Source organism: Chrysemys picta, chromosome 7 (assembly GCF_011386835.1).
Source record: "Chrysemys picta bellii isolate R12L10 chromosome 7, ASM1138683v2, whole genome shotgun sequence".
NCBI classification, from domain to species: domain Eukaryota; kingdom Metazoa; phylum Chordata; order Testudines; family Emydidae; genus Chrysemys; species Chrysemys picta.
Window position 1 is genome coordinate 52,213,363 of NC_088797.1, and position 26,556 is coordinate 52,239,918.

The window sequence follows — 26,556 nt, forward strand, 5'->3', positions numbered from 1 at the left end:
CCAGTGAGAGCACAGTGGGGTTGACACCCCACCCTCACCCTTCCCCACGTCAGTGGGGTTTGGCAGCAGCTCTGCCTGGGAAGCTGCCTGGGGTGGGCAGGCAGGAGAGGCTGTTGGGGGGAATGCAGAAGGTGCAATGAGTCATAAGCCCAGGGGACACTTCCCAAGGGCAGTGCGTGGCAGCAGGACACTGGAGACAATGTCAGGGTGCAGGGGTATGGCTATTGGCTGGGATCCATGTGGATGGGGTCTCAGGCAGTGCTGGGGGGTGGGCAGGTTCGGATGTATTGGGGGGCGTGACCGTCTCTGTGGGTGGGGTCCCAGTGGTAGGGGCATGGTTGGCTCTGTGGGTGGGGTCTATGGGGATGGGGACGTGGCATATTTCGCTCATCCCGTGGGGTGTGACTGGCACTGCATGGGCACTGGGATGCAGGAGGCCACTGAGTGGCGTTCCCACCTGTGCTGTGCTGGGGCTGGGTTCCGGGAGGAGAGCGAGGCCCTGAGGTCAGCCTGCCCAGCCACACTGCAGTGCCTCCCCAGCCCCCCTGGCAGCGGTGAGTGCCCTGATGCTGCAGCAAGGGGCCATGCAGAACCTGAGCAGAGGGCAGATGCTGTGCCCAGACAGGTGGCAGCTGCAATGGGAGTGGGTCTGTGCCACTACCACATGGATCATGGGCAGCAGATCACAGGCAGAGGGTCACCCCTAGGTGACCATGGAGGTGCTGATCTCTGACCCACACCATGCACAGGTTCCACTGCTCCCAAACTGTGGGCAGCTGCTGGCACTCAGTGCCATGGAGGCACCTGGGGAAAAGAAGGGCAAAGGGACCCTGGGGCCACTTTCCTGAGCAGGGAGAGAGACAGAGAGCTTGGGGAGGAGCAGGCTGGGAGGAGCCACAGCGGCTGGTCTGCAGCCCTGACTGTGGGCAGGGAGGAGCTGGCAGGAGCAGGTGGGCAGTGTGCATGGCTGCTGAGGGGCATAGATTCAAGCCCTGAATCCCCCTTGGTCCCCAGTCCTGAGATCCAGCCAGGACCACGTTTAGTGCGAGCTCTGGGATGAGCAGTGAGTGACCTGCAGTGCAGAGCACCCGGGGCACAGGATGGCGCAGGTGAGTTCAGAGGGATCGCGGACCACAGGAGAGAACAGCCCCAGCAGTGCCTGCCAGCGTCACATGGCACTGAGTGCCAGCAGCTGCCCACAGTTTGGGAGCAGTGGAACCTGTGCATGGTGTGGGTCAGAGATCAGCACCTCCTCATTCTCTACCCTCCTGGCTACTACCCCGCCTCCCCATCATTCAGACTCTGACTCCACCTGCCCACTGGACCCAGTATTCAGGCCACGTCCAAACCCTGCTGTTTCCTCTCCACCCTCTGCCATGCTCAGTCTCTCATTCCTTGGTGCTGCTGCCTCCTCCTGGCCAGCTCTGGCCACCTCTGCCTCTGACATGGCTCATCACCTCCCCAGCAGTGTATGGAAGCGTCAACCTGCCTCCACCCCACCAACATCCCCAGCCTCCATCGCCCGCCCATCAGCTCCTCCCACACCTCGCAGAGACACGTTCTGTCTGGGTGTCTGTCCATCTGTTGGGGCTCAGCACCTGCTGCTCTTTCTCTCTGGCCCCTTTCCGTCTAGCCACATTCCTCTCTCATGCACCAATTCGTTCTGCCCTCTGGGCTGGCTGGCTAACAGGGTTAGGAGCAGCTGGATTTGCTTTGCTATGTTATTACTGCTGAGAAACATGGATCCAGCTGCGTGTGTTACAGGATAAATTCCACATGGTCCCATGCCCTACCGAGCTGCCTTTCCTGGCATTCCCAGCCCACACTGCTCCCATTCAGGCACATTGCCTCTCACTGCATAACTAAGATCCAGTGGACACATGCTGGATTCCAGTTGTCACTTCAGTGCCTGCTGGACCTGTCTCCCCGAGTTCTCAGCCCAGAGACTGGCAGCGTCCATTCACCAGTGATCCCTCTGCCTAGCATGTGCGTGCATCCCGCCAGGACGGGCATTGCAGGGCGGCACAAGGACTGCCGTGGGGCATGACAGAAAGCACCCAGCTTTGCTGCACGTGGACCAGTGGATCTGCTGCCTCAGGAGCCCAGCTCTGGGTCTGGATCATTCCATATCCGGGTCCAATCTGCCCCAGAGCAGGGCTCCGGAAGGGACCTGTGCACTGGCCAGGGACGTTCTCGCTAGAGAATCTCAGCAGCACAGGTAGAGACCATGGTCCTGTGGTTCCCCATCGCCTGGCTTTGCCATGGGACTGGTGCTGAGCTCTGGCCCTGCCTCAGCTCTGGCCCCATTGCTCAGTCCCTGGTGCCAAACCAGGTTGCCTCCGTGCAGTGTCTCTGCGTGGCTTGTGTTCACACTCCTGCTTCCTGGAGACTGCCGCTCTCTGTGGCGGAGCCACTGTTGCCCCCACCCTGCTCTCATAGGCCTTGGGGGAAGATGGGACTGGTGGGAGCAGGGATCCCCTGAGGGCAGGGTGCTGTAAGCCCCAAGGAGGCTGAGAGCAGGGAGAAGCACATCTGACTGGAAAGCCAGAAGCTCTGGCTATGGGCCCCACACCAGTGTTTTAGTCAGCGCAGCTCAGGTCCTGCCAAGGCCGTCAGCACCACTTCAACTGGCCAGACAGTGGAATGGGCCAGCTCAGAAATATAACCACCCTGGGTGACGGGCAGGAGTTGGCAAGTCAGAGACTGCTGCATGCTTCCCAGATGCACCCGTGTCTCCGCCCATGAGAGGTTGCCTCAGCCCCATAGCAGCAAAAGGCCCCAAAGGTCCCAGCAGACGTCTGCCCTGGGAGGGTTGGGGAGCCAGGGTACCAGGCTTTGGGGCACTGAACAGCACCCAGCCTTAGGAGGCTCTGTGTTCAGTACACCCAGCCCACTGCCTGTTCACCGCTCTGGCAGGACAGCCAGGGTGGGGGCAGCTGCTTCCTCGCCCCACAGGAGCCCCCCACTCAGCCTTCCAGCCCGGCACAGTACCAAGTCCAGAGCAGGGCAGAGTGATGCCTTGTCTGCAGCTGCTTCCTGGGAAGGGCTGGGGCAGCAGCCACCGAGCAGTGGCCCCAAGTCCCCGGGGAGGGGGGACAAGGGTAAGAGACTTTCCCCACGTCAGGTGTGCTGGGAGGGGAGAAGGGCAGAGCTCTGCACAGGGGGGTTCTGTGCTGTGGGACAGGGGAGGCAGATCATCTCCATGGCCTGCTGGGAGCTATGGCAGTACTGCTTCCCACCCTGCCAGACCAAGGGGTAGCATGCAGGGGGGTCACCCCACAAGGGACAGTGTGGGGCAGGATCTCCCCACGAGAGGCAGCATGCAGGGGGAGTCTCACCCACATAGAGACTGAGTGGGTGGGGGTGTCTCCTCTCCCTCATGTCCACCCAGTACATGGCCCCTGAGCAGCCAGGGACAGGCCCCAGAATGCCTCCAACTCTGGATCCCCCGCTCCCTTGAGGCGAGGACAAGTAGTGCTAATAAACTCGGGTCACAGATAGCATGTCCAGGCAGAGCCGGGACCGGCCAGCGGGGTGACTCACACCCCAGACCCAGTCCCCTCCAGCTGCGCCTGGCCTTATTTGGTACACACACAGCACCCCTCACACATGCGCACACAATGCCCCCCCCACGCGCGCGCACACACACAGAGCGCCCCTCACACGTGTGTGCACATACACACAGCACTGCCCCACAGACACGCACCCAGCACCCCTCTCTCTCTCACACACACACACACACACACAGAAAGCGCCCCTCGCGCTGGCTCCAGAGAGTTTGTCCAAGTCTTTCTTGAACTTTCCCTTCCTTCGCTTTAGCCCAGAGCTCCCCTCCCCCTCACTGGGCACAGATGGACACTGCGTCTGCCGTCCTGAGCCCTGGTTGGGTCCGGGCTGCCTCTCCCGCACCCTGGGGTGGGTGGTTGCTCATTGCTGGAGCCCCGCTCTGCATGTGCTCTCCTCCTCCCCTTAGAGCTGGGCCAGCGATTGCCTCACCTCACTCCAGCTGCTTAATGCCAACACGGAGCAGGCTGGCGCCGGCTCGATCCGCTCACCATGATGCTGGCGTCAGTCAGCAGCGACTCCACTGAGAGCAGTAGCATTACCTCAGGGGAAACTAGTCTGAGATCAGACTCAGGCCTGCCCCACTGCCTGCACCCCCGGAGAGCCCAGGGTGTGCCTCAGCCCACCTGCCCCAGCCTCATGCCAAGATTGGTTAGTTGCTGGCCAATGCCTGAGCAGCCCCAACCCTCGCTCCTTCACCAGACCCAGATCGCTGAAATGTGCAGAGCTGGGCTGGCCCTCGCTCCCCAGCTTGCCTTCCCTCTTGTGCCCCTCAGACCGGCCACTTGGGGGTGCTGGCCTGCCAGGAAGGCTGCGGAAGGCAGAGAGCACAAGGAATTCAGCTGACCCAGTGAGCAGTGCCTGGTGGTCAAAATGCAGTTCCTAGCATGCAGAGCAGGTCTTGGCACAGGCAGGCCTTGGCGTGGACAGACTTTGGTGCGGGTGGGGCATTGGCGTGGGTTGGGCCTTGGCACAAGCAGGACCATGGTGTGGGCTGGTCTTAGCGTGGGCGGGGCTTTGGCACCGGCAGGGCCTCGGTGCAGGCAGGGCCGTGGTACAGGCAGGGCTGTGGCACGGGCAGGGCCTTGGCATAAGCAGGCCTTGGCACGGGCCGGGCCTCAGGATGGGCACGGCCTTGGCACGGGCAGGGCTGTGGTATAGCCAGGGCTGTGGTGCACGCCAGGCATCGGCAGGGCAAGGCTGTGGTGCGGGCAGGCCTTGGCCTGCTCAGATGGAAAAGTCTGGCCCCAAACACTAGAGCTCATTAAGGCTCCAACGTGGATCACTTTACGCTGTCCATCAGCCGTGCTCCCTGTGCTGTGGTGGGGACATCGTCTCCTTTGCTTAGCTGTCCTGCACCCTGGCTGTAGTCTTATTATACAGAGCTGCCATGTCCCGCTCCAGAGCTGGCTGCATTTTGGGGGAGCTGATGACTTCTCTGTGGATAGTGTAAATCACCTGGGAAGGATGGGCAGCCTGCTAGGAACAGAGAGAATAATGGGTGTACCTAACCCTTCTCCCATGGAGGCTGGTCCCACGTGATCCATGAGGAGAAGGATCAGCTGGGCAGAGCACCTGGGTGTTTGCTGAGAGGATGATGCAGGGGTCTGTTCTCTAGATTTTGTCATATTAAAGAGTTAAAGATGTTCATAAGTATTAATTAAAAATATAGCGGTTCTGATTGCACAAGATTAGACCATGATGAACGTGTCCTCTCAGATCAGCTGATTATATAAACAAACCACTACTAGTGGCAGGTGCTGGATCAAGTGTGTGTTGAAAGGTAGAGAATTGTTACGTTTTAGTGTCTTTATAGTTTTACGTCTAGTTGACTAAGGAATTATTTATGTGTGAGAATTCTTCATTATTATCTTCATATGGTAGCTAAAAGAGGTGACTGGTTGGTTGGTTGATCCCTAGCTCGGTAGTTTGGCCATCATCATAGGCTTTCGTAGTCTATAGGCCCAGATTCAAGGTGAAAATTTGTGAGGACAATCTTGTACAGTGAGTTTTGTGAGGACACACGTTTGAAATTTTTGGACATTATCCCTCTGTCTGTATCCATGTCTGTGTTTATTCTCTCTCTCTCTCTCTCTCTCTCTCTCTCTCTATATATATATATATATATATATATGTCATCCCTTTGTCTTCAGCTCAGCTTGTTATATTATACCTTGCATGCTTGAGTTTTGATTTGGTGATAAGGATAATAACCTGTCTGATTGTGTCATTTTGTGTTCTTAATTAGTATTCTATGGGGGGGTAGGGATAGCTCAGTGGTTTGAGCATTGGCCTGCTAAACCCAGGGTTGTGAGTTCAATCTTTAAGGGGACCATTTAGGGAACTGGGGTAAAAATCTATTAGGGGGTTGGACTAGATGACCTCATGAGGTCCCTTCCAACCCTGATATTCTATGATTCCTTCATTTTAAGTCTTTTCAGCATTTGTGTACCATTCAGCATTTGTGTACACATTTACAGTAGAAGATTTCAAGTGTAGATAAGCTACTTATTTACAGCAGAATATTTCAAGTGTGGATAGGCTATATATTGACCAGACAGATCACTATTAAGAGGAGATTTGAAAGTGGTGCAAGCAAGAGACGGCGAAAACAACTGAGTGAATGACTTAGAGAATGGAGTGGAGAGTGTGCTTATAACATTTGCAGATGACACCTGGCTAGGTGGGGTTGCAAGGAAATGAGCTAGGGGCCTATGATACCCGTTTCCCATGACCCACACCTTCAGGCAAGAAGATTTTGTGTGTGTTTGGAAGCTGAGTAAGAGCCAAGGCCCCACATGGGCCCTTGTTACAGGTGGTTCTTTGTGTGCATGTCTAGGCTGGTGGGTGACGGTGGCCTCTGAGATGAGCAAACACTAGGCTGTTTAATATCCCCGCCTCCTGCCTTTTTAAAAACACAAATCAGTGTCTAAGAACTCGCTCAGACAAGCTGCATGGCCCCGAGCCCGAGCCAGCCCTGTCTGGAAGCCATGGAATGGAAGAGACACAGCTGCCTGACTTGACACGATCCTGGCCCAAAGGATTGGCTAGAGAATGCTATGGAGTTGAAGAGGTGGGCTGGGCATTGCGGGCCTCCAGGACAGAGGTCTCAGGACAGTTCTGGTACATGGGAGATCCTCGAGGCCCTGAAGCTCCCGTCCCTAAAACACGTTCCCTTGTGTCAGGAATGTTGTGAGGCTCTCCTAAGCTATGGCTGGCTGCCACATTGGCCTGGCCCTCCCCGTGCTGCTGGCATTGGACATAGCGTTGCCAGGTGTCTGGTTTTCGACCAAAACACCTAGTCCAAAAAGGACCCTGGCGACTCCGGTGGGCATCACTGGCCGGGGCGTTAAAAGTCCAGTTGGCGCAGGGGTGGCAGGCTCCCTACCTGGCAGCCGGCATGTTCAGCTCCTAGATGCAGGGACGGTCACGGGGGCTCCACGTGCTGCCTCTGCCCCAAGCGCCAGTTGCGCAGCTCCCATTGGCCGGGAACGCGGCCAATGGGAGCTGCGGGGATGATGCCTGCAGGCAGAGGCAGCGCACGGAGCCACCTGTCTGTGCCTCCGCCTAGGAGCCGAACATGCCAGCTGCTTCCGGAAGCTGCCTGAGATCAGTGCCGCCCGGAGCCCACACCCCTCTCCCCCTCTCACACCCAAACTTCCTTCTGGAGCCTGTACCCCAAACCCTCTCCTGCACCCCAACCCCCGTCTCAGTCCTGAGCGCACTCCAAACTCCTCATCCCTGGCCCCATCCTAGAGCCTGCACCTCCAGCTGGAGCCCATATCCTTTCCTACACACCAACCTCCTGCCTCATCCTGGGGCCCCCTCTCACACGCTGAACCCCTCAGCCCTACCCCCAGCCTGGAATCCCCTCCTGCACCCCAAACCCCTCATACCTGACCCCACCCCAGAGCCCGCACCCCCAGCTGGAGCCCACACCCCCTCCCTCACTCTAACTCCCTGACCCAGCCCGGAGCCCCTCCCACACTCTGAACCCCTCATTTCTGGCCCCACCCCGAGCCCACTTCCCCAGCTGGAGCCCTCACCCTCTCCCACACCCCAACCCCCTGCCCCAGCCCGGTGAAAATGAGCAAGTGAGTGAGGGTGGGGGAGCACGAGTGGGGATGGAGTGAGCGGGAGCAGGGCCTTGGAGAAGGGGTGGGGCAGAGGGCAGGACAAGGGAGTTTGGTTTTGTGCGATTAGAAAGTTGGCAACCCTAGTTGGACACATGACGTATGAACTAACATGTCCTTGTACTGGACCTTTCATCCGAGGGCAGACAGCAGGGACTCTGAGTGCCGCAGGACACCCAGTGCTAGGTGACTCTCTGAGGAAGGCTGCCTCCCTCGAGGGACCCACTGTGCCCTTCTGAAGGTAGGGCCTGTGTGTCCGGAGCCAGGTGGCTGTCGGGTAGGCATGGCAGAGAGTTGGAGAGGGCAGGATAATGCTGAGCAGGGGGGTGAGGGGCATTATCAGCAATGTAAGAAGAATGTGCCCCAGAAACCACCCCCAGCTTGACTGTAAAAGGCAAACTGGCACCAGTCCATGCCCCCTCTGCCTGCTGTGGGCAGAGCAAAGGGCTTGATGGCAGCCCATTGGCAGCACTGGCCTTGGCTCTGCTCAGATCCCGGCTAGTAGATCACATGGAACAATGCAAGATGTGGGCACTGTGGGCTGGGGATGCCTCCATAATGACACTACTCACTCTGGCTAACCCTGCTGTTGGCTTCCATAATGATCCTCTCCTAGCAGTGGGCTCCTCCAGCTCCCACAGTAACCCCTGGGAAGCCAGCACTGTCACCTGTACCTTCCCAAGAGTCTGTGTGATGAGGTGACAAGTTTGGCTGCTAAAAGTCACAGTGATGATGTAAGGTTCTTAGATGCATGCAAGACCTTTGACTTGGGACAGAACGACACTGAGTAAAAAACTAGAATGATATAAAGTTAACAGGACACGTGATGAATGGATTAAATGCTGGCTGGCAGATAGGGCTCAAAATGGAACCATGAATGGGGAATCGTCATCGAGTGGATGTGTTTCCAGTTGGTCCCAAAGGGCTCTGTTCTTGGCCCTACACTATTTAACGTGTGTATCAATGACCCAGAGAAAAATGTCACTGCTAAAGTTGGCAGCTGTAACACAAATTGGGGCACGGTGAATAACGAAAGGATAGGTCACTGGCACGGAGCGATCTCGATCGCTTGGTAAGCTGAGTGCATGCAAACAGGCTGCGTTTGAATACAGCGAAATGGAAATATGATGGCTGGGGACAAAGAACGCAGAGCACACGCACTGATTCGGGGGCCCTATCCTGGAAGCAAGGACTCAGACATTTGAGTTTCTGGCTCACTGGCCAGGGCTCCCTGGAAGTGGGAAGCAGCATGGGGCCTGCGAGCTCTCCCAGGGCTGAGCAGGGAGACCCAGCTGGGACAGAGGACACAATGCCCGGGGGATCAGAGCTGGGGATGGCCCTGATACCAACTACAGCAAATGCATAGGGCTGCACCTGGGAGCAAGCCTCCAGGTAGGGAGATGTGGCCACCTTGCCACAGGGAGCAGGGGCAGCAGCAAGCCCTCTCAGAGGTCCAGGGAGGCCCAGGCCACTTCCAGCTTTTGAGGCCCCAGCCATAATAAAAATAAAAAATGATGACACATGAAAACAAAATGACTGGTTAGGGACCATGTACTGGGTGGACATGAGGGAGAGAGACCCCCTTTACTCAGTCTCCATGTGGGTGAGACCCCCCTGCATGCTGCCCCTCATGGGGAGATAATAATAATAAAAATAAATGGAGATATACCTATGTCATAGAGCTGGAAAGGTTATTGAGTCCAGCCCTCTGCCTTCACTAGCAGGACCAAGTACTGATTTTGCCCCAGCTCCCTAAGTGGCCCCCTCAAGGATTGAGCTCATAACCCTGGGTTTAAGCAGGCCAATGCTCAAACCACTGAGCTATCCCTCCCCACCTGGCACTGTCCCTTGTGGGGTGACCCCCCACATGGTGTCCCTTGGTCTGGCAGGTCCAGGAGCAGTACTGACACAGCTCCCAGCAGGCCGTGGAGATGCTTCCACCCCCCATGGGACCCCTGCTAGCCTCACTTTGCATGACCTGCCCCCCCCCAGCCCTGCCCCACAGCACAGAACCCCCCTGTGCTGAGCTCTGCCCTTCACCCCTCCCAGCACACCTCCTCCATGGTGCCTGGGCTAGCCCCTCACAGCCTTTCTCCACCTTCAGTTCCTTAGACTCATGGAAGCTAACATTCATGATTAAGGCTAAGATTTTGTCATGGTTATTTGTAGTAAAAGTCACGGACAGGTCACAGGCAATAAACAAAAATTCACAGAAGCCGTGATCTGTCCGTGACTTTTGCTGCTGCAGCTCCATGATTTCCCCCGCCACCTAGTGGCTGAGAGCTGTGGGGTTCCCCCTCTGCCCGTGGCAGCTGGAAGCTGCAGGGTGACCATACTGCCCAAATAGAAAATGGGACACCCCCAGATGCTCGCCTGAGGTGTCCTCATAGACTTTAAGGTCAGAAGGGACCATTATGATCATCTAGTCTGACCTCCCACATGACGCAGGCCACAAAAGCTGACCCACCCCCTTTCCCTTGACTCAACTGTTGAAGTCCCCAAATCCTGTGATTTAAAGACTTCAAGTCGCAGAGAATCCTCCAGCTAGCGACCCCCGCCCCATGCTGCGGAGGAAGGCGAAAAACCTCCAGGGCCTCTGCCAATCTACCCTGGAGGAAAATTCCTTCCCGACCCCAAATATGGTGATCAGTAGAACCCCGAGCATTCAGGCAAGATTCTCCAGCCAGACCCTCATTGACGATTGATACTATTTACCAGCGATGGCACGCTGTTGATTAATTGACTAAAATCACGTTATCCCATCAAACCATTCCCTCCATAAACTTATCTAGCTTAATCTTAAAGCCAGACAGGTCTTTCGCCCCCACTGTTTCCCTCGGAAGGCTGTTCCAAAATTTCACCCCTCTGATGGTTAGAAACCTTCGTCTAATTTCAAGCCTAAACTTCCCCACGGCTAGTTTATATCCTCCCCTTCCCCCCTACTGTGCCCATTGCTGGAACCCAGAGGAAGGCCCCCTCAGGAGTCTGTCACCTGTCGCTGGAACCTTGCAGGGGGCCCCCTGTCGCTGCTGTTGCCTATTGCTGGAACCCTGCCAGGGCCCTGCTGGCTGACAGCTCCAGAGTCCTGCAGCCCCTGGGGCTGAAGTAGAGAATGTCACAGATTCCCGGACTTCTGTGACCTCTGTGACATAAACATAGCCTTAGTCATGATCACTTTCCCCCACATTGCCTTCCACCTTCAGATTTGCAACCAATTCCTCCTTGTCAGTCAGAATTAAGTCTGTCCCCCTTGTTACTTCCTCCACCTTCTGAAATAAATTGTCCCCAACACATTCCAAGAACTTAACTGGACATTTTGTGTGTTGCTGTGTCATTTTTCCAGCAGATGGCTGGGTAGTTAAAGTCCCCCATTATTCCCCGGGGCATGTCTTTTGGATACTTCTGTTATTTGTTCTTGAAATGCCTCATCCACCTCCTAGACTCATGGACTTTAAGGCCAGAAAGTACCATCATGACCATCTAGTCTGACCTCCTTTACATCATAGACCACAGAACCTACCCCACCCACTCCTGTAGTAGGCCCACCACCTTTGGCTGAATTACTGATGTTCTCAAATCCTGATTTAAAGGCTTCAAGTTACAGAGAATCCACCATTTACTCTAGTTCAAACCAGCCAGTGACCTGCACCCCACACGGCAGAGAAAAGCAAAAAACCCAGGGTCTCTGCCAGGCTGACCTGCGGCAAAACTCCTTGACCCCAAATATGGTGATCGGTTAGACCGTGAGCATGTGAGGGAAACCCATCAGCCAGACGCCTGGGAAAGGATTATTTGTAGTAACTCAGAGCCCTCCATATTTAGTGTCCCATCTCCAGCCATTGGAGATATTTGCAACTAGCTGTTGCGAATGGGCCATATCTCCTGATCTGGTCTGGCATAGACCCCTCTCTTGAGTTACTCCCTAGCTCCTAGCTCCCGTGCGAAATGGCACTCAAACCGCACTAACCACACTGGAGCTGCACTCCTATAGGTGTGGCATTAAGGTTTGTGGGGGCACAGCCTATGGTTCTTTGCAGTTCAGTATGCTGACCTGCTCTATTAATTATTTCCCAGTGCACTGTGGGAGATCTTGCCTGACCTTTCTGGGCACACAGGGGGAATTGTGGGAAGGTGTTTAGAGGATTGGCAGCGCCCAAGTGGAGTTAGCCTGTATCTACACTCCCAAGTGTTGCGTCAGCAGCTGATGAGTTGTGGGCTGTGCCCTCTGATGGGTCAGCCAGCTCGAGTTCAGAGCACTAGCACACTGGTGTGTGTTCGGGGCAACGTTCCAGTTATAGCTCGAGTTGCCTCTGCAGCCTGAAGTGCCTCCCACTGAAGAGGGTAGAAAGGTTCCTCTTCCTTTGGGTGCAGGTTGGCTCAGCCCTTGGCCCATCAGGCATCCGTAGTGGCAGCGACTCCTTGTGCTGCCAGAGTCCAGTTCCCACTAGTCTATGCTCTCGGATCAGGAACCGAATCCATTCCTAGCGCCGAGAAGGAAAGGTCCCTCTTTTGAAGCTTTTGATTCTTTTGGCCTTCAGTAAAATCCCCCAGCGGATCCAAGCCATCAGACTGGCCTGCCTGTCACTGGAGTGAGCCCAGCGCACGGAAAGCACTCTAATCCCTGGTGGTGTCTGTGGTCAAATGGAGAGCAGGACAAACGAGCGCTTTGGAAAGGTTATCTGATAACTGATGAAATCACTAGAGTAGCCAGCCCCAGGACTGCGACAGAAACACATATAGCTGACAGAGCATGCTCTGGAAAAGAAGCAGCTGAGGAAGAGAGGCAAACATGTTGTCACCTCCTACCTCATTCGCTGACAACCCCTCTGTGGAAGAAATTGATGCGTTCATTGTAGATAACAAATACTTACAGGTACAGTTTCCCTGAAAGAAAATTTGAAAAACAAAGGTCTAGCTTCACTTTTCATGGCCCATCCTTACACCTGCTCTGGCCACTTTCTTCCAGCTTGTCTTGGAAAAACGTGTCTCAGAATTCAGGCTGTCTGTAAAGCACATGTCCTGAATGTTGTGTGTAGGGGGGCAGCCAGTGCAGAGATTCCAGCTCCTGTGGCCCTCCATAGAATCATAGAATATCAGGGTTGGAAGTGATTTCAGGAGGTCATCTAGTCCAACCCCCTGCTCAAAGCAGGATCAATCCCCAACTAAATCATCCCAGCCAGGGCTTTGTCAAGCCTGACCTTAAAAACCTCTAAGGAAGGAAATTCCACCACCTCCCTAGGTAACCCATTCTAGTGCTTCACCACCCTCCTAGTGAAAAAGATTTTCCTAATATCCAACCTAAACTTCCCCCACTGCAACTTGAGACTGTCATTTGGTACCACTGAGAACAGTCTAGATCCATCCTCTTTGGAACCCCCTTTCAGGTAGTTGAAAGCAGCTATGAAATCCGCCCTCATTCTTCTCTTCTGCAGACTAAATAATCACAGTTCCGTTAGCCTCTACTCATAAGTCATGTGCTAATCATTTTTGTTACCCTCCGCTGGACTCTTTCCAATTTTTCCACATCCTTCTTGTAGTGTGGGGCCCAAAAACTGGACACAGTACTGCAGATGAGGCCTCACCAATGTCAAATAGAGGGAAATGATCACGTCCGTCGATCTGCTGCCAATGCTCCTACTTATACAGCCCAAAATGCTGTTAGCCTTCTTGGCAACAAGGGCACACTGTTGATTCATATCCAGCTTCTCGTCCACTGTAACCCCTAGGTCCTTTTCTGCAGAACTGCTGCCTAGCCACTCGGTCCCTAGTCTGTAGCAATGCATGGGATTCTTCCGTCCTAAGTGCAGGACTCTGCTCTTGTCCTTGTTGAACCTCATCAGATTTCTTTTGGCCCAATCCTCTAATTTGTCTAGGTCCCTCTGTATCCTATCCCTACCCTCCAGCGTATCTACCACTCCTTCCAGTTTAGTGTCATCTGCAAACTTGCTGAGGGTGCAATCAACACAATCCTCCAGATCATTAATGAAGATATTGAACAAAACCGACCCCAGTACCGACCCTTGGGGCATTCTGCCAACTAGACATGGAGCCATTGACCACTACCTGTTGACCCCGATGATCTAGCCAACTTTCTATCCACCTTATAGTCCATTCATCCAGGCCATGCTTCTTTAACTTGCTGGCAAGAATACTGTGGGAGACCATATATAAAGCTTTGCTAAAGTCAAAGAATAACATGTCCACTGCTTGCCCTCATCCACAGAGCCAGTTATCTCATCATAGAAGGCAATTAGGTTAGTCAGGCATGACTTGCCCTTGGTGAGTTCATGCTGATTGTTCTTGATCACTTTCCTCTCCTCTAAGTGTTTCAAAATTGATTCCTTGAGGACCTGCTCCATGATTTTTCCAGGGACTAAGGTGAGGCTAACTGGTCTGTAATTCCCCCGAATCTCCTTCTTCCCTTTTTTAAAGATGGGCACTATGTTTGCCTTTTTCCAGTCATCCGGGACCTCCCCCCGACTGACTCATAGACTCATAGACTTTAAGGTCAGAAGGGACCATTATGATCATCTGGTCTGACCCCCTGTATGCTGCAGGCCACAAAGCCGTCCCTACCCTTTCCCTTGACTCTGCTGTTGAAGTCCCCAAATCCTGTGGCTTAGAGACTTCAATTGGCAGAGAATCCTCCTGCTAGCGATCCCTGCCCCATGCTGCGGAGGAAGGCGAAAAACCTCCAGGGCCTCTGCCAATCTACCCTGGAGGAAAATTCCTTCCCGACCCCAAATATGGCGATCAGTAAAACCCCGAGCATGTAGGCAAGAGTCTCCAGCCTGACCCTTGTTAGCCATTATACTATTTACCTGCCATGGCACAGTATTCCTTTGGCTGAAATAATGTTTTTCCATTAAACCATTCCCTCCATAAACTTATCTAGCTTAATCTTAAAACCAGACAGGTCCTTCGCCCCCACCGTTTCCCTCGGAAGGCTGTTCCAATATTTCACCCCTCTGACGGTCAGAAACCTTTGTCTAATTTCAAGCCTAAACTTCCCCACGGCCAGTTTATATCCATTCGTTCTCGTGTCCACATTAGTACTGAGCTGGAATAATTCCTCTCCCTCCCTGGTATTTATCCCTCTGATATATTTAAAGAGAGCAATCATATCCCCCCTCAGCCTTCGTTTGGTCAGTCTAAACAACCCGAGCTCCTCTAGTCTCCTTTCATACGACAGGTTTTCCATTCCTCTGATCATCCTAGTGGCCCTTCTCTGTACCCGTTCCAGTTTGAGTTCATCTGCCATGAGTTCTCAGAGATAATGGCCAGTGGCTCTGCAATCACATCTGCCAACTCCTTTAGCCAACTCCATGGACTTGTGCTCGTCCAGCTTTTCTAAATGTATTCCTCCACATGTATTCATCAACGGTCTGACTGGCTGACATGGTTCTCGGCGCCATCAATCGCTCCAGCCGTGCTGTTGAAAAGGTGCCTGTCACCCACGTGGGGTCCCTGGCTGGGCATGCCCTGCTGCAGCCGTATAGCAGCCATATGAGGGCCAGGGTACCAGCTGCTCCCACAAGAGCAAGGGGTGCTCTCCTGGGGTGGCCAAGCCTCCCTCCTTTATCCTGCCCTTGTCTCTTGCTCACCCATGAGCTGCAGGAGCAGGGCGCTGCACAGGAGTTACTGACTTGGCAGTGTGGGGGTTGTGGGAACCCCAGGGCAGGCATAGCTACTGTTCAGAGAAGAAGGGGAGGCACAGGACAGAGCCTGGGAGGGGTTCAGAGCCAGGGCAAAGGGTGTTAGTGCAGACCCCTCTACATGGGTCCCGCTACCATGCACCTGCACCAGCCTCGCCCCAAGCAGGAGGCACTGCAGCCACAGGCTCTCATTTCAGTGCTCCCATGCTGCCCCAATACCACTGACCCCCTACTGAACCTGCCAGGCTGCAGGCTCAGGGGGCCCCCAGCCCGCCCCACCCCAGCTGCCTGCTTGGCACACAGGCTGCCCGCAGCACAGCACGTCCCACAGGAGGACCTGGCCTGTAAGCCGAGCCCTGTTCCAGGCCTGGTTCCACTGACTCACCCCAGAGGCATGTGGCAGTTCAGAGCTCAGCTAAAAATACCCCCAAGCCACCCGACTGTAGAATGCAGCCGTATAAAGACATATTGCTCTGCCCAAACATACCTGGGCCAGGCACCCCCTGTCTACAGCCTCAGCCACAACCACCCAGCATTCCTCTGCATCCCCCTCCCCCGCTAGCTCCCAGTGCCCTCCCTGCCATCTCCCCCGCCTGGCACCTTCCTCCCCCACTACCCCATGGCATCCCTGGCATTCCCGAGGGGATATTTATAGAAAAATAGATCATGTCCAACAAACCCGAGTTCATGCTTTGGTGAGATGAGGGGTTGATCTGATAAAGTTAAGTGCATAGATGTCACCTACATAGGCTTTTGTAAGGATACCATGACATTCTGATCAAAGTATTAGTACCATGCAATAGCACACACATTAAATGGCAAACTGATGGAGCTCAAAGAAATCCCCTAGGGAACCATCGGCAAATCATAGAATCATAGAATATCAGAGTTGGAAGGGACCTCAAGAGGTCATCTAGTCCAACCCCCTGCTCAAAGCAGGACCAATTCCCAACTAAATCATCCCAGCCAGGGCTTTGTCAAGCCGGGCCTTAAAAACCTCCAAGGAAGGAGACTCCACCACCTCCCTAGGTAACGCATTCCAGTGTTTCACCACCCTCCTAGTGAAATAGTTTTTCCTGATATCCAACCTGGACCTCCCCCACTGCAACTTGAGACCACTGCTCCTTGTTCTGTCGTCTGCCACCACTGAGAACAGCCGAGCTCCATCCTCTTTGGAACCCCCCTTCAGGTAGCTGAAGGCTGCTATCAAATCCCCCCTCATTCTTCTCTTCTGGAGACTAAACAATCCCAGTTCCCTCAGCCTCTCCTCATAAGTCATGTGCTCCAGACCCCTAATCATTTTTGTTGCCCTCCGCTGGACTCTTTCCAATTTTTCCACATCCTTCTTGTAGTGTGGGGCCCAAAACTGGACACAGTATTCCAGATGAGGCCTCACCAATGTCGAATAAAGGGGAACGATCACGTCCCTCGATCTGCTGGCAATGCCCCTACTTATACAGCCCAAAATGCCGTTAGCCTTCTTGGCAACAAGAGCACACTGTTGACTCATATCCAGCTTCTCATCCACTGTGACCCCTAGGTCCTTTTCTGCAGAACTGCTACCTAGCCATTCGGTCCCTAGTCTGTAGCAGTGCATGGGATTCTTCCGTCCTAAGTGCAGGACTCTGCACTTGTCCTTGTTGAACCTCATCAGGTTTTTTTCGGCCCAATCTTCTAATTTGTCTAGGTTCCTCTGTATCCGATCCCTACCCTCTAGTGTATCTACCACGCCTCCTAGTTTAGTGTCATCTGCAAACTTGCTGAGAGTGCAGTCCACACCATCCTCCAGATCATTAATAAAGATATTAAACAAAACTGGCCCCAGGACCGACCCTTGGGGCACTCCGCTTGAAACCGGCTGCCAACTAGACATGGAGCCATTGATCACTACCCGTTGAGCCCGACGATCTAGCCAGCTTTCTATCCACCTTACAGTCCATTCATCCAGCCCATACTTCTTCAACTTGGCGGCAAGAATACTGTGGGAGACCGTATCAAAAGCTTTGCTAAAGTCAAGGAATAACACATCCACTGCTTTCCCCTCATCCACAGAGCCAGTTATCTCATCATAGAAGGCAATTAGGTTAGTCAGGCACGACTTCCCTCTCGTGAATCCATACTGACTGTTCCTGATCACTTTCCTCTCCTCTAAATGTTTCATAATTGATTCCTTGAGGACCTGCTCCATGATTTTTCCAGGGACTGAGGTGAGGCTGACTGGCCTGTAGTTCCCCGGATCCTCCTTCTTCGCTTTTTTAAAGATGGGCACTACATTAGCCTTTTTCCAGTCATCTGGGACCTCCCCCGATCGCCATGAGTTTTCAAAAATAATGGCTAATGGCTCTGCAATCTCACCCGCCAACTCCTTTAGCACCCTCGGATGCAGCGCATCCAGCCCCATGGACTTGTGCACGTCCAGTTTTTCTAAACTAGTCCCGAACCACTTCTTTCTCCACAGAGAGTTGGTCACCTTCTCCCCATGCTGTACTGCCCAGTGCAGCAGTCTGGGAGCTGACCTTGTTCGTGAAGACAGAGGCAAAAAAATCATTGAGTACATTAGCTTTTTCCACATCCTCGGTCACTAGGTTGCCTCCCTCATTCAGTAAGGGGCCCACACTTTCCTTGATTTTCTTCTTGTTGCTAACATACCTGAAGAAACCCTTCTTGTTACTCTTAACATCTCTTGCTAACTGCAACTCCAAGTGTGATTTGGCCTTCCTGATTTCACTCCTGCACGCCTGAGCAATATTTTTATACTCCTCCCTGGTCATTTGTCCAATCTTCCACTTCTTGTAAGCTTCTTTTTTGCGTTTAAGATCAGCAAGGATTTCACTGTTTAGCCAAGCTGGTCGCCTGCCATATTTACTATTCTTTCTACACATCGGGATGGTTTGTTCCTGCAACCTCAATAAGGATTCTTTAAAATACAGCCAGCTCTCCTGGACCCCTTTGCCCTTCATGTTATTCTCCCAGGGGATACTGCCCATCTGTTCCCTGAGGGAGTCAAAGTCTGCTTTTCTGAAGTCCAGGGTCCGTATTCTGCTGCTCTCCTTTCTTCCTTGTGTCAGGATCCTGAACTCGACCATCTCATGGTCACTGCCTCCCAGGTTCCCATCCACTTTTGCTTCCCCTACTAGTTCTTCTCTGTTTGTGAGCAGCAGGTCAAGAAAAGCTTTGCCCCTAGTTGGTTCCTCCAGCACTTGCACCAGGAAATTGTCCCCTACGCTTTCCAAAAATTTCCTGGATTGCCTGTGCACCGCTGTATTGCTCTCCCAGCAGATATCAGGGGGATTAAAGTCTCCCATGAGAACCAGGGCCTGCGATCTAGCAACTTCTGCTAGTTGCCAGAAGAAAGCCTCGTCCACCTCATCCCCCTGGTCTGGTGGTCTATAGCAGACTCCAACCACGACATCACCCTTGTTGCTCACACTTCTCAACTTTATCCAGAGACTCTCAGGTTTTTCTGCAGTTTCATACCGGAGCTCTGAGCAGTCATACTCCTCTCTTACATACAACGCAACTCCCCCACCTTTTCTGCCCTGCCTGTCCTGCCTGAACAGTTTATATCCATCCATGACAGTACTCCAGTCATGTGAGTTATCCCACCAAGTCTCTGTTATTCCAATCACATCATAGTTCCCTGACTGTGCCAGGACTTCCAGTTCTCCCTGCTTGTTTCCCAGGCTTCTTGCATTTGTGTATAGGCACTTAAGATAACTCATCGATCGTCCCTCTTTCTCAGCATGAGACAGGAGTCCTCCCCTCTTGCACTCTCCTGCTTGTGCTTCCTCCCAGGATCCCATTTCCCCACTTACCTCAGGGCTTTGGTCTCCTTCCCCCGGTGAACCTAGTTTAAAGCCCTCCTCACTAGGTTAGCCAGCCTGCTGGCGAAGATGCTCTTCCCTCTCTTCGTTAGGTGGAGCCCGTCTCTGCCTAGCACTCCTTCTTGGAACACCATCCCATGGTCGAAGAATCCAAAGCCTTCTCTCCGACACCACCTGCGTAGCCATTCGTTGACTTCCACGATTCGACGGTCTCTACCCCGGCCTTTTCCTTGCACAGGGAGGATGGGTATTTCTGGTTGGGTTCCCAGGGATCAGTCCTGGTCCCATACTAGTCAGTACTGTCACTGCTGATAACATGCAGATGGCATGGAGACTGGTGGATGGTGAACACTGCTGAGGACAGGGCAGCCGTACAGCCCCATTGGATCACTTGGTAAGCTGGGCCCATCAAATAAGAGGTGCGTTAATACAGCCAAGTGCCGAGGTAAGTGAGCTGCCAGAGCCATGGTGTGGCAAAGTGTCCAATGTGACCCTTGGATGGACAAACAGGGGAGGAGAGAGTGGGGCCGGGAACCCTGGCAATGACCTGGGTGGGACTGACAGCAGACGTCGCATCCAGTGCTCTTTTAAAAGGAAATTAAAAAATTGGAGGGTGCAGACAAGAGCCACAAAAATGATTCACCAGCTGGAGGAAAGGCCTGAGATGAGGCACTGACAGCGTGATCTGTTCAGCAGATCAGAGAGCAGGCTGAGGGGTGACACGTTCACAATGCATGAGCACCTTCATGGGGAGGTGACCAGCTATTAGCAGGCTCTTCAGCCCTGCAGAGAAAGACAGCAAAGACCCACCGGCTGGAAGCTGGAGCCAGACAAATTCCAGTTAGAAACAAGGCCCAACAGTTGCCAGGGAGGTGATTAGTCACTGGAACAAACTGCCAAAGGATGGGATAGATTCTCCATCTCTTGGTGCTGTTGCAGTACTTCAGTGTACACATGACTTATGCTGACGAGAGTTCTCCCAGCGGGGCAGGCAATCCATCTCCTCAAGAGGCAGTAGCTGGTCAATGGAAGAATTCTTCCATCCAGCTAGTGCTGTCTGCAGACTTTTCACACCCTGCACGACGTGGCTGGGTCGACCTAACTGTTTAGTGTAGACCAGGCCTTGGTGTCTTCACATCAAACCTGGCTGCCTTTCTGGGCAGTGCTTTAGGTAAACAGGCGTCCCTGGGCGCAGTCTGCAGAGCTGGGGGAGATGTAAGGGCCTGTGCCATTAGGGTGACCAGAAAGCAAGTGTGAAAAATCGGGACAGAGGGTGGGGGGTAATAAGTGCCTATATAAGAAAAAGCCCCAAATATCAGAACTGTCCCTATAAAATCAGGACATCTGGTCACCCTACGTGCCACCCAGGGGTCAGACTAGTTGAGTGAATGGTCCCTTCTGCTCTTCACCTCTCTGAGCCCATGAATCTGACTCTCCCCCATTAGCTCCCCACAGCCCTTCGCCATTGACCCCAGCTCAAAGGGCTGGGTGCAGGCCAAGGCACGCAGGAAAGAGACCAGGCTCTCTCTCTGCCTAGACAGCCTCCACAGACTCCCCACGTCAAGGGGAGCTTTCCTGCCAAGCACTGCCTCCAGGCTGACAGCTCAGTATGGCCTCTTGGCACCCTTCCCAGCTATTTCATTACCTGAGAGACACTGCCCACCCTGGGGCAGCTGCCCTCCCTCGGTGCTCGGTCTGTCCCGGAGCCAGGACCCCAGAGATCACAGGAATGAACCTGGCAAAGGGCAGCCTGGCAAAGGCTTGGAGAATCTCAGAATCAGCACTGGCATGGCAAAGCACACAGCATTCTTGGGGCTGTGGGCTGGCTGCAGCTGCACCCGCTGGGCCAGGGCACAAACATAGCGTTGATAGCGGACACTTCAGGAATGTGCTGGAGCCCTGCAGCCCACCTAGGACACCCTGCCCTCCCCCCCCCCGCCTTGGCTCCACACAGCTCCCCAGAAATGGCCAGCATGTCCCTGTGGCCCTTAGGCACAGGGGCGATCAGGGAAGCTCTGCGTGCTGCCCCCAGTATTGGCTGAGAACCGCAACCAATGTGAGCCACGGGGGCAGCTCTTAGGGGCCCAGGCAGTGAGCAGAGCCCCCTGTCCCCTCTGCCTAGGGGCCACAGGGACATGCTAGCCATTCTGGGAGCTGCACGGCCCCATAGCAGGCAGGGAGCCTGCCTTAGCCCTGCTGTACCACTGACCGGGAGCTGTCTGAGGTAAGCGTTGCCTGGCTGGAGCCCGCACCTCAACCCCCTTTACCCAGGTTGGAAACCACTCCTGCACCCTAACTCCCGCTCACACCCAACACCCCTGCCCCAGCCCTGAGCCCCCTCCTGCACCCCACACCCCTCATCCCTAGCCCCACGCCAAACCCTGCAACCCCAGCCAGAGCCCACACCTCCTCCCACACCCCAACCCCTGCCCCGGCCCTGCGCCCACTCCTGCACTCCGAACCCCTCAGCCCAGCCCAGAGCCCCCTCCTACATCCCAAACTACTCATCCCCAGCCCCACCCCAGAGCCTGCACCCCCAGCTGGATCCCTCACCCCTCCCACATGCCAACTACCTGCCCCATCCTGGAGCCCCATCCTGCACCCTGAACCCCTCATTTCTGGCCCCACCCCAGCCCGCTCCCCCAGCCATAGCCCTCACCTGTGCCCCAGGAGGATGGGGGAGAGTGAGCGACAGCGGGAGGGGGGATAGAGTGAGTGGGGGCAGGGCCTCGGAGAAAGGGCGGAGCAGGGCATTTGGTTTTGTGCAATTAGAAAGTTGGGGGTGTCACTGAGCTGTAATCTGCCACTCACATGCCCAGCCTGGAGCTGGCCAGGGCCAAGACACCCCAGCAAGCCTGTGGGCAAGGGTGTAGGCAGAGGCTGGTGCTGCTGTCAGCAGGCCTGAGCAGAGTGCGCCCAGCACAGCATGCCCCACCAGCTACGGCACAGATGCACCCTGCCCCAGCCGTTCATTGTCTGTAACTGAGCACTGCTGCGGTCAGGCACCCTGCCCCAGGAGCTGAATTGCTGCAGGCTGGACGAAGCCTTTGCTGACTGTACCCCTAGGTGGGCATGCATGGGGAACATGGGTTTGCTTGTGGACAGAGCCAGCCATAGGGAAAATGTTGCCCTGGGAGAACTTGTATTTTGGCGCCTTTTGAGTTCAGCCACGGATGGTGGAGCTCAGGCTGATAGCACTGTACCCCCTAACCACACCGCCCTGGGCGGTAGCCCACCCATAAGGCCAGCCCTGCTTGTGGAAGGAGGTGTACAAGAGGTGTGCATGTGTTTGCTTGTAGGAGGTGTACAGGGGCATGTGCGTGTGTTTGTGGAAGGAGGTGTGCATGTGTTTGCTTGTAGAAGGGGGTATACGGGGGCATGTGCGTCTGTGTGTATTTGCTTGTGGAAGGAGGTGTACAGGCTGTGCACATATGTTTGCTTGTGGAAGGAGGTGTACAGGTGGTGCACATGTTTGCTTGTGGAAGGAGGTATATAGGGGATGTGTGTGTGTTTGCTTGTGGATGGAGGTGTACAGGCTGCATGCATGTGTGTTTGCCTGTGGAAGAAGGTGTACTGATCCAGGAGAGGACCTTCCTTCTTATCCCATGACAGCTTACCCGTACACCGCCTCCCTATATATCTTCTTCCAGTGAATGATGGGTGGCAGCGCCGCACAGTGAAAGCATTGCTCGAGGTTTCTTTCCTCATTCCCTCACCCCCGAGTGGCAGGTGAGCTCATGTGAATGCACCTCTGGCCTCTGAGGCCTGGTCTACACTGGGGTGGGAATTGACCTAAGAAACCAACTTCAGCTACGAGAATAGCATAGTTGAAATCGACGTATCTTAGGTCGACTTACCTCGCATCCTCACGGCGCGGGGTTGACTGCTGACGCTCCCCCGTGACTCTGCTTCCGCCTTTTGCCGCGGTGGAGTATAGGAGTCGATGGCAGAGCAATCAGGGATCGATTTATTGTGTCTACGCTAGATATGATAAATCGATCCCCGATAGATCGCTCTCTACCCACCGATCTGGCGGGTAGTGTAGACAAGGACAGCAGCTGTTAGTGGGGTGTGGTGGAGGGAGAGGGGAGTAGTGAGTTGAAGGGACATTTGTTTGCCAGACTTTCACACCTCAAAGTGAGAACAGAGGCAAAGGACACTGCAGATGATACAAAACTACTCAAATAGTTAAGTCCAAAGCAGACTGTGAAGCGCTACTAAGGGATCTCACAAAACTGGGTGACTGGGCAACAAAATGGCAGATGAAATTCAATGTTGAGCAATGCAAAATAATGCATATTGGAAAACATAATCCCAAGTATACATATAAAATTATGGAGTCTAAATTGGCTGTTCCCACTCAAGAAAGAGATCTTTGAGTCATTGTGGATAGTTCTCTGAAAACATCCACTCAAATGTGCAGCGGCAGTCAGAAAAGTTAACAGAATGTTGGGAATCATTAAGAAAGGGATAGATAAGAAGACAGAAAATATCATAGTGCCTCTATATAAATCTATGGTATGCCCACAACTTGAATACTGCATGCAGATGTGGAAGGAGGTATATGGGGAGTGCACGTGTGTTTGCTTAGGGAAGGAGGTGTACAGGTGGCATGTTCATTTGTTTGCTTGTGGAAGGAGGTTGTACAGTGAGTATGCATGTGTTTGCTTGTGGAAGGAGGTGTATAATTCTTGCACTTGCAGTGAACAGCCTCCATCAGTAGCTGTTAACCATCCAACATCTATGCTGTCAGGACCTGCGATTTTGGATCTGAGCGAAGTATTTGACGTTGGGTTCTGATCTATTATGTCTGGCTAGTTGGGAAGTGCCGACAGAGGCTCAGTAATAATATTAACAAACCCAAGCTCTCAGGTAGCGCTTTTCACCTGTAGTTCTCAAAGCACCTTACAATGTAGGGCAGTGTTTTGCAGATGGGGAAACTGAGGCACATATGGTGGGCATGACTTGCCAGAGGTCACCCATCAGGCCAGTGGCAGATCCAGGACTAGAACCCAGAGTGCCAATCCAGTGTTCTACCCACTAGGGCACGCCACCTTGTCACCAAGTAGACGAGAGCTGTTACCCAGAGCTGTCTTGGCCACTACAGAGCTATTAGGAGCAGAGCGTCTGCAGCCTGGCTGAGGTGTCACATCACCCTGGTTATTGGGGGTTGGGGGAAGTGTGTTCCTAAGATCTGCGATCCCAGTGTGAGGATGGTGCCTTACAATGCTCCTGGGCTGATGCAAAAAGCTTTGGTTTTTCTTTGGTGGCAAAAAAGTCAGCCATGGGATTTCCGCCTGCGACATACCAGGGCATGTCAAAGCTCTTCAGAAATTGTCAGCTTAGGAAGTCTGCTAAATTCTACTGGTGGGCCATTGAGGCACCTCCCCGGTGTTTCCGCCATGGCCGTAACTGCAGGCCAGATACCTGGTTACTTGTGCCATGGCAGATATGGATCTGTAGGTGGAATCTTCAGAGCAGGCTGGAATGTCTGCTAATCACAAGCAAATTTCCAATTACAAAGGACTCTGGTCGCTTGCCATCCCAGAATGCTTCCATGTCATCTCTAGGGTGACCAGATGTCCCGCTTTTATAGGGACAGTCCCGATATTCGGAGCTTTTTCTTACATAGGCGCCTATTACCCCCCACCCCCTGTCCCTAATATTTCACACTTTCTATCTGGTCACCCTAGTCGACTCATGTCCTTTAGGACCAAGTTCCACGTATGTGGAGTTGGGCCAGGTATGTGCCCGACCCTGTCCCTGACACGGGTGCAGTCAGTGTCTTTGGAGGGGTGGTGGTGCCAAAGGGTACCCCTCCCTGGCATCTGAGGGGGTTGGACACTGTGATGGGGCGGCTGCCTCTCACTTGCAGGAAAGGGGTTAAAAGCAGCCCTAAGGAGGCTGTGCCAGAGGCAGCTAATCAGAGAAGGGCTAAAGGGAGCAGCCAATCATATAAAAAGGGAGCTGCAGGGCAGAGGAATTCAGTTCTCTGCTCGGAGCCCAGGGAGAAAGGACTGCGTTTCTGGAGGGTTGAAACAACTGGGTTTGTCTTGCTTCATCATTTCCCTGGTTACAGGGGCCTCTGGCACTGTGCAGTAGGTGCCCCTGTGGGCTGTGAGACTTTGGTCTCATTTTGGTTGTTGGGTTTAGTGTGGGGGCTAGGGTGAACAGACAGCAAGTGTGAAAAACTGGGACGGGGCAGGGGGTAATAGGAGCCTAATATAAGAAAAAGACCCCAAAATTGGGACTGTCCCTATAAAATTGGGACATCTGTTCACCCTAGTGGGGGCTGGGGGCCTGTGCTAGCTGGGTGGCACAGACTATGTGATCCTCTGGCCTTAACTCTGTGACTCTCCCAGCTAATAGCATTTCCCCGCCGGTCTAATTCACAGACTTCTCCAAGGGCACTTCCAGCTCACAGGGGACAGAGCCTCAGCTTAACATGTCTGCTAGAACAACATAGTAGGTAACTGGTGTTCACTTAACCCATTCTTATTTGGCTGGAGGCACCCTCCATCGAGCTACACGGGAGTGGTTCAGAGAGCACCTGGGAGCCCTGGCCTGTCTGACTAACTCCCTGCTACCCCCAACACACTGTCTGGAGAAGTTGGCTGAGAGAGCCCAAGACCTGGATGAGGAGCATGTGGGTGGGCAGGGCTGGAGGGAACAGGCTGGGGAGGCAGGCATGTTGTTAGTCAGCGGATTGGGCACCTGTGGGGGCATGCACCTCCCTGGGACTGGGCTGCTTACTCAGAGCATCTGCTGGTATAGACCTGGGTGCCTGTGTCCAAGCAGTATGTGGATGGAGAGTGGGTATTAGCATCTGTGTCTGGAGGAAAAGGAGGTTCCTGGACAATACAGGGCAGGTGCCTTTTGTCTGAAATTAAAGCCCTGGCGGCACCATGAAGGGAACTGAGGGACCGGTGGGACCAGCTGGGCCACACACCAGGACCCAGGCATTTGCTGGGACCAAAGGCAGCTGTGTGGACAAAGACAATCCAGGCATAAGCCAGGAGAACCAAGCATGAGCCCCGAGTGTCTGCTGCAGTGGAGCCTCGAGCCCAGCAGGGCTGGGTAAATAATGAAAGAAAGGCCTTGGCGCTGCTCACAGTGCAGGGCTGGGGTCACAGGGTGGGGCCAAGGACATAGGGAGGGCTTAGGACAGGGGGCCAGGGTCACAGGGTGGGAACAAGGACACAGGGTGTGGCTGAGGTCAGGGTGGGGCCAGGGTCACAAGGCGGGGCTGAGGACCGAGTGGGGCCAGGGTCACAGGGCAAAGACAAGGACATAGGGCGGGGCTGAGGGCAGGACCCAGGGTCACAGGGTGGGGCTGGGGTCACTGGACCAGGTCAAAAAGATGCTGCTTTGACTCCAGGG

The 26,556-nt window shown here is 54.0% G+C and overlaps 1 protein-coding gene and 1 long non-coding RNA gene across 2 annotated transcripts in view; one reads left to right on the forward strand and one right to left on the reverse strand.

Moving 5' to 3' along the window:
• Positions 1 to 4,140, reverse strand: part of MST1 (macrophage stimulating 1) — a 46,170-nt gene extending 42,030 nt beyond the window's left edge. The window contains exon 1 of the mRNA XM_065551473.1: positions 3,997 to 4,140. The gene's annotated coding sequence lies outside the window, so the exon portion shown is untranslated. The remainder of the gene's footprint in view (positions 1 to 3,996) is intronic.
• A 3,442-nt stretch (positions 4,141 to 7,582) lies between these two features.
• Positions 7,583 to 26,556, forward strand: part of LOC135972677 (uncharacterized) — a 39,844-nt gene continuing 20,870 nt past the window's right edge. Inside the window, exon 1 of the long non-coding RNA XR_010589156.1 lies at positions 7,583 to 7,938. This is a non-coding gene — a long non-coding RNA (uncharacterized LOC135972677). The remainder of the gene's footprint in view (positions 7,939 to 26,556) is intronic.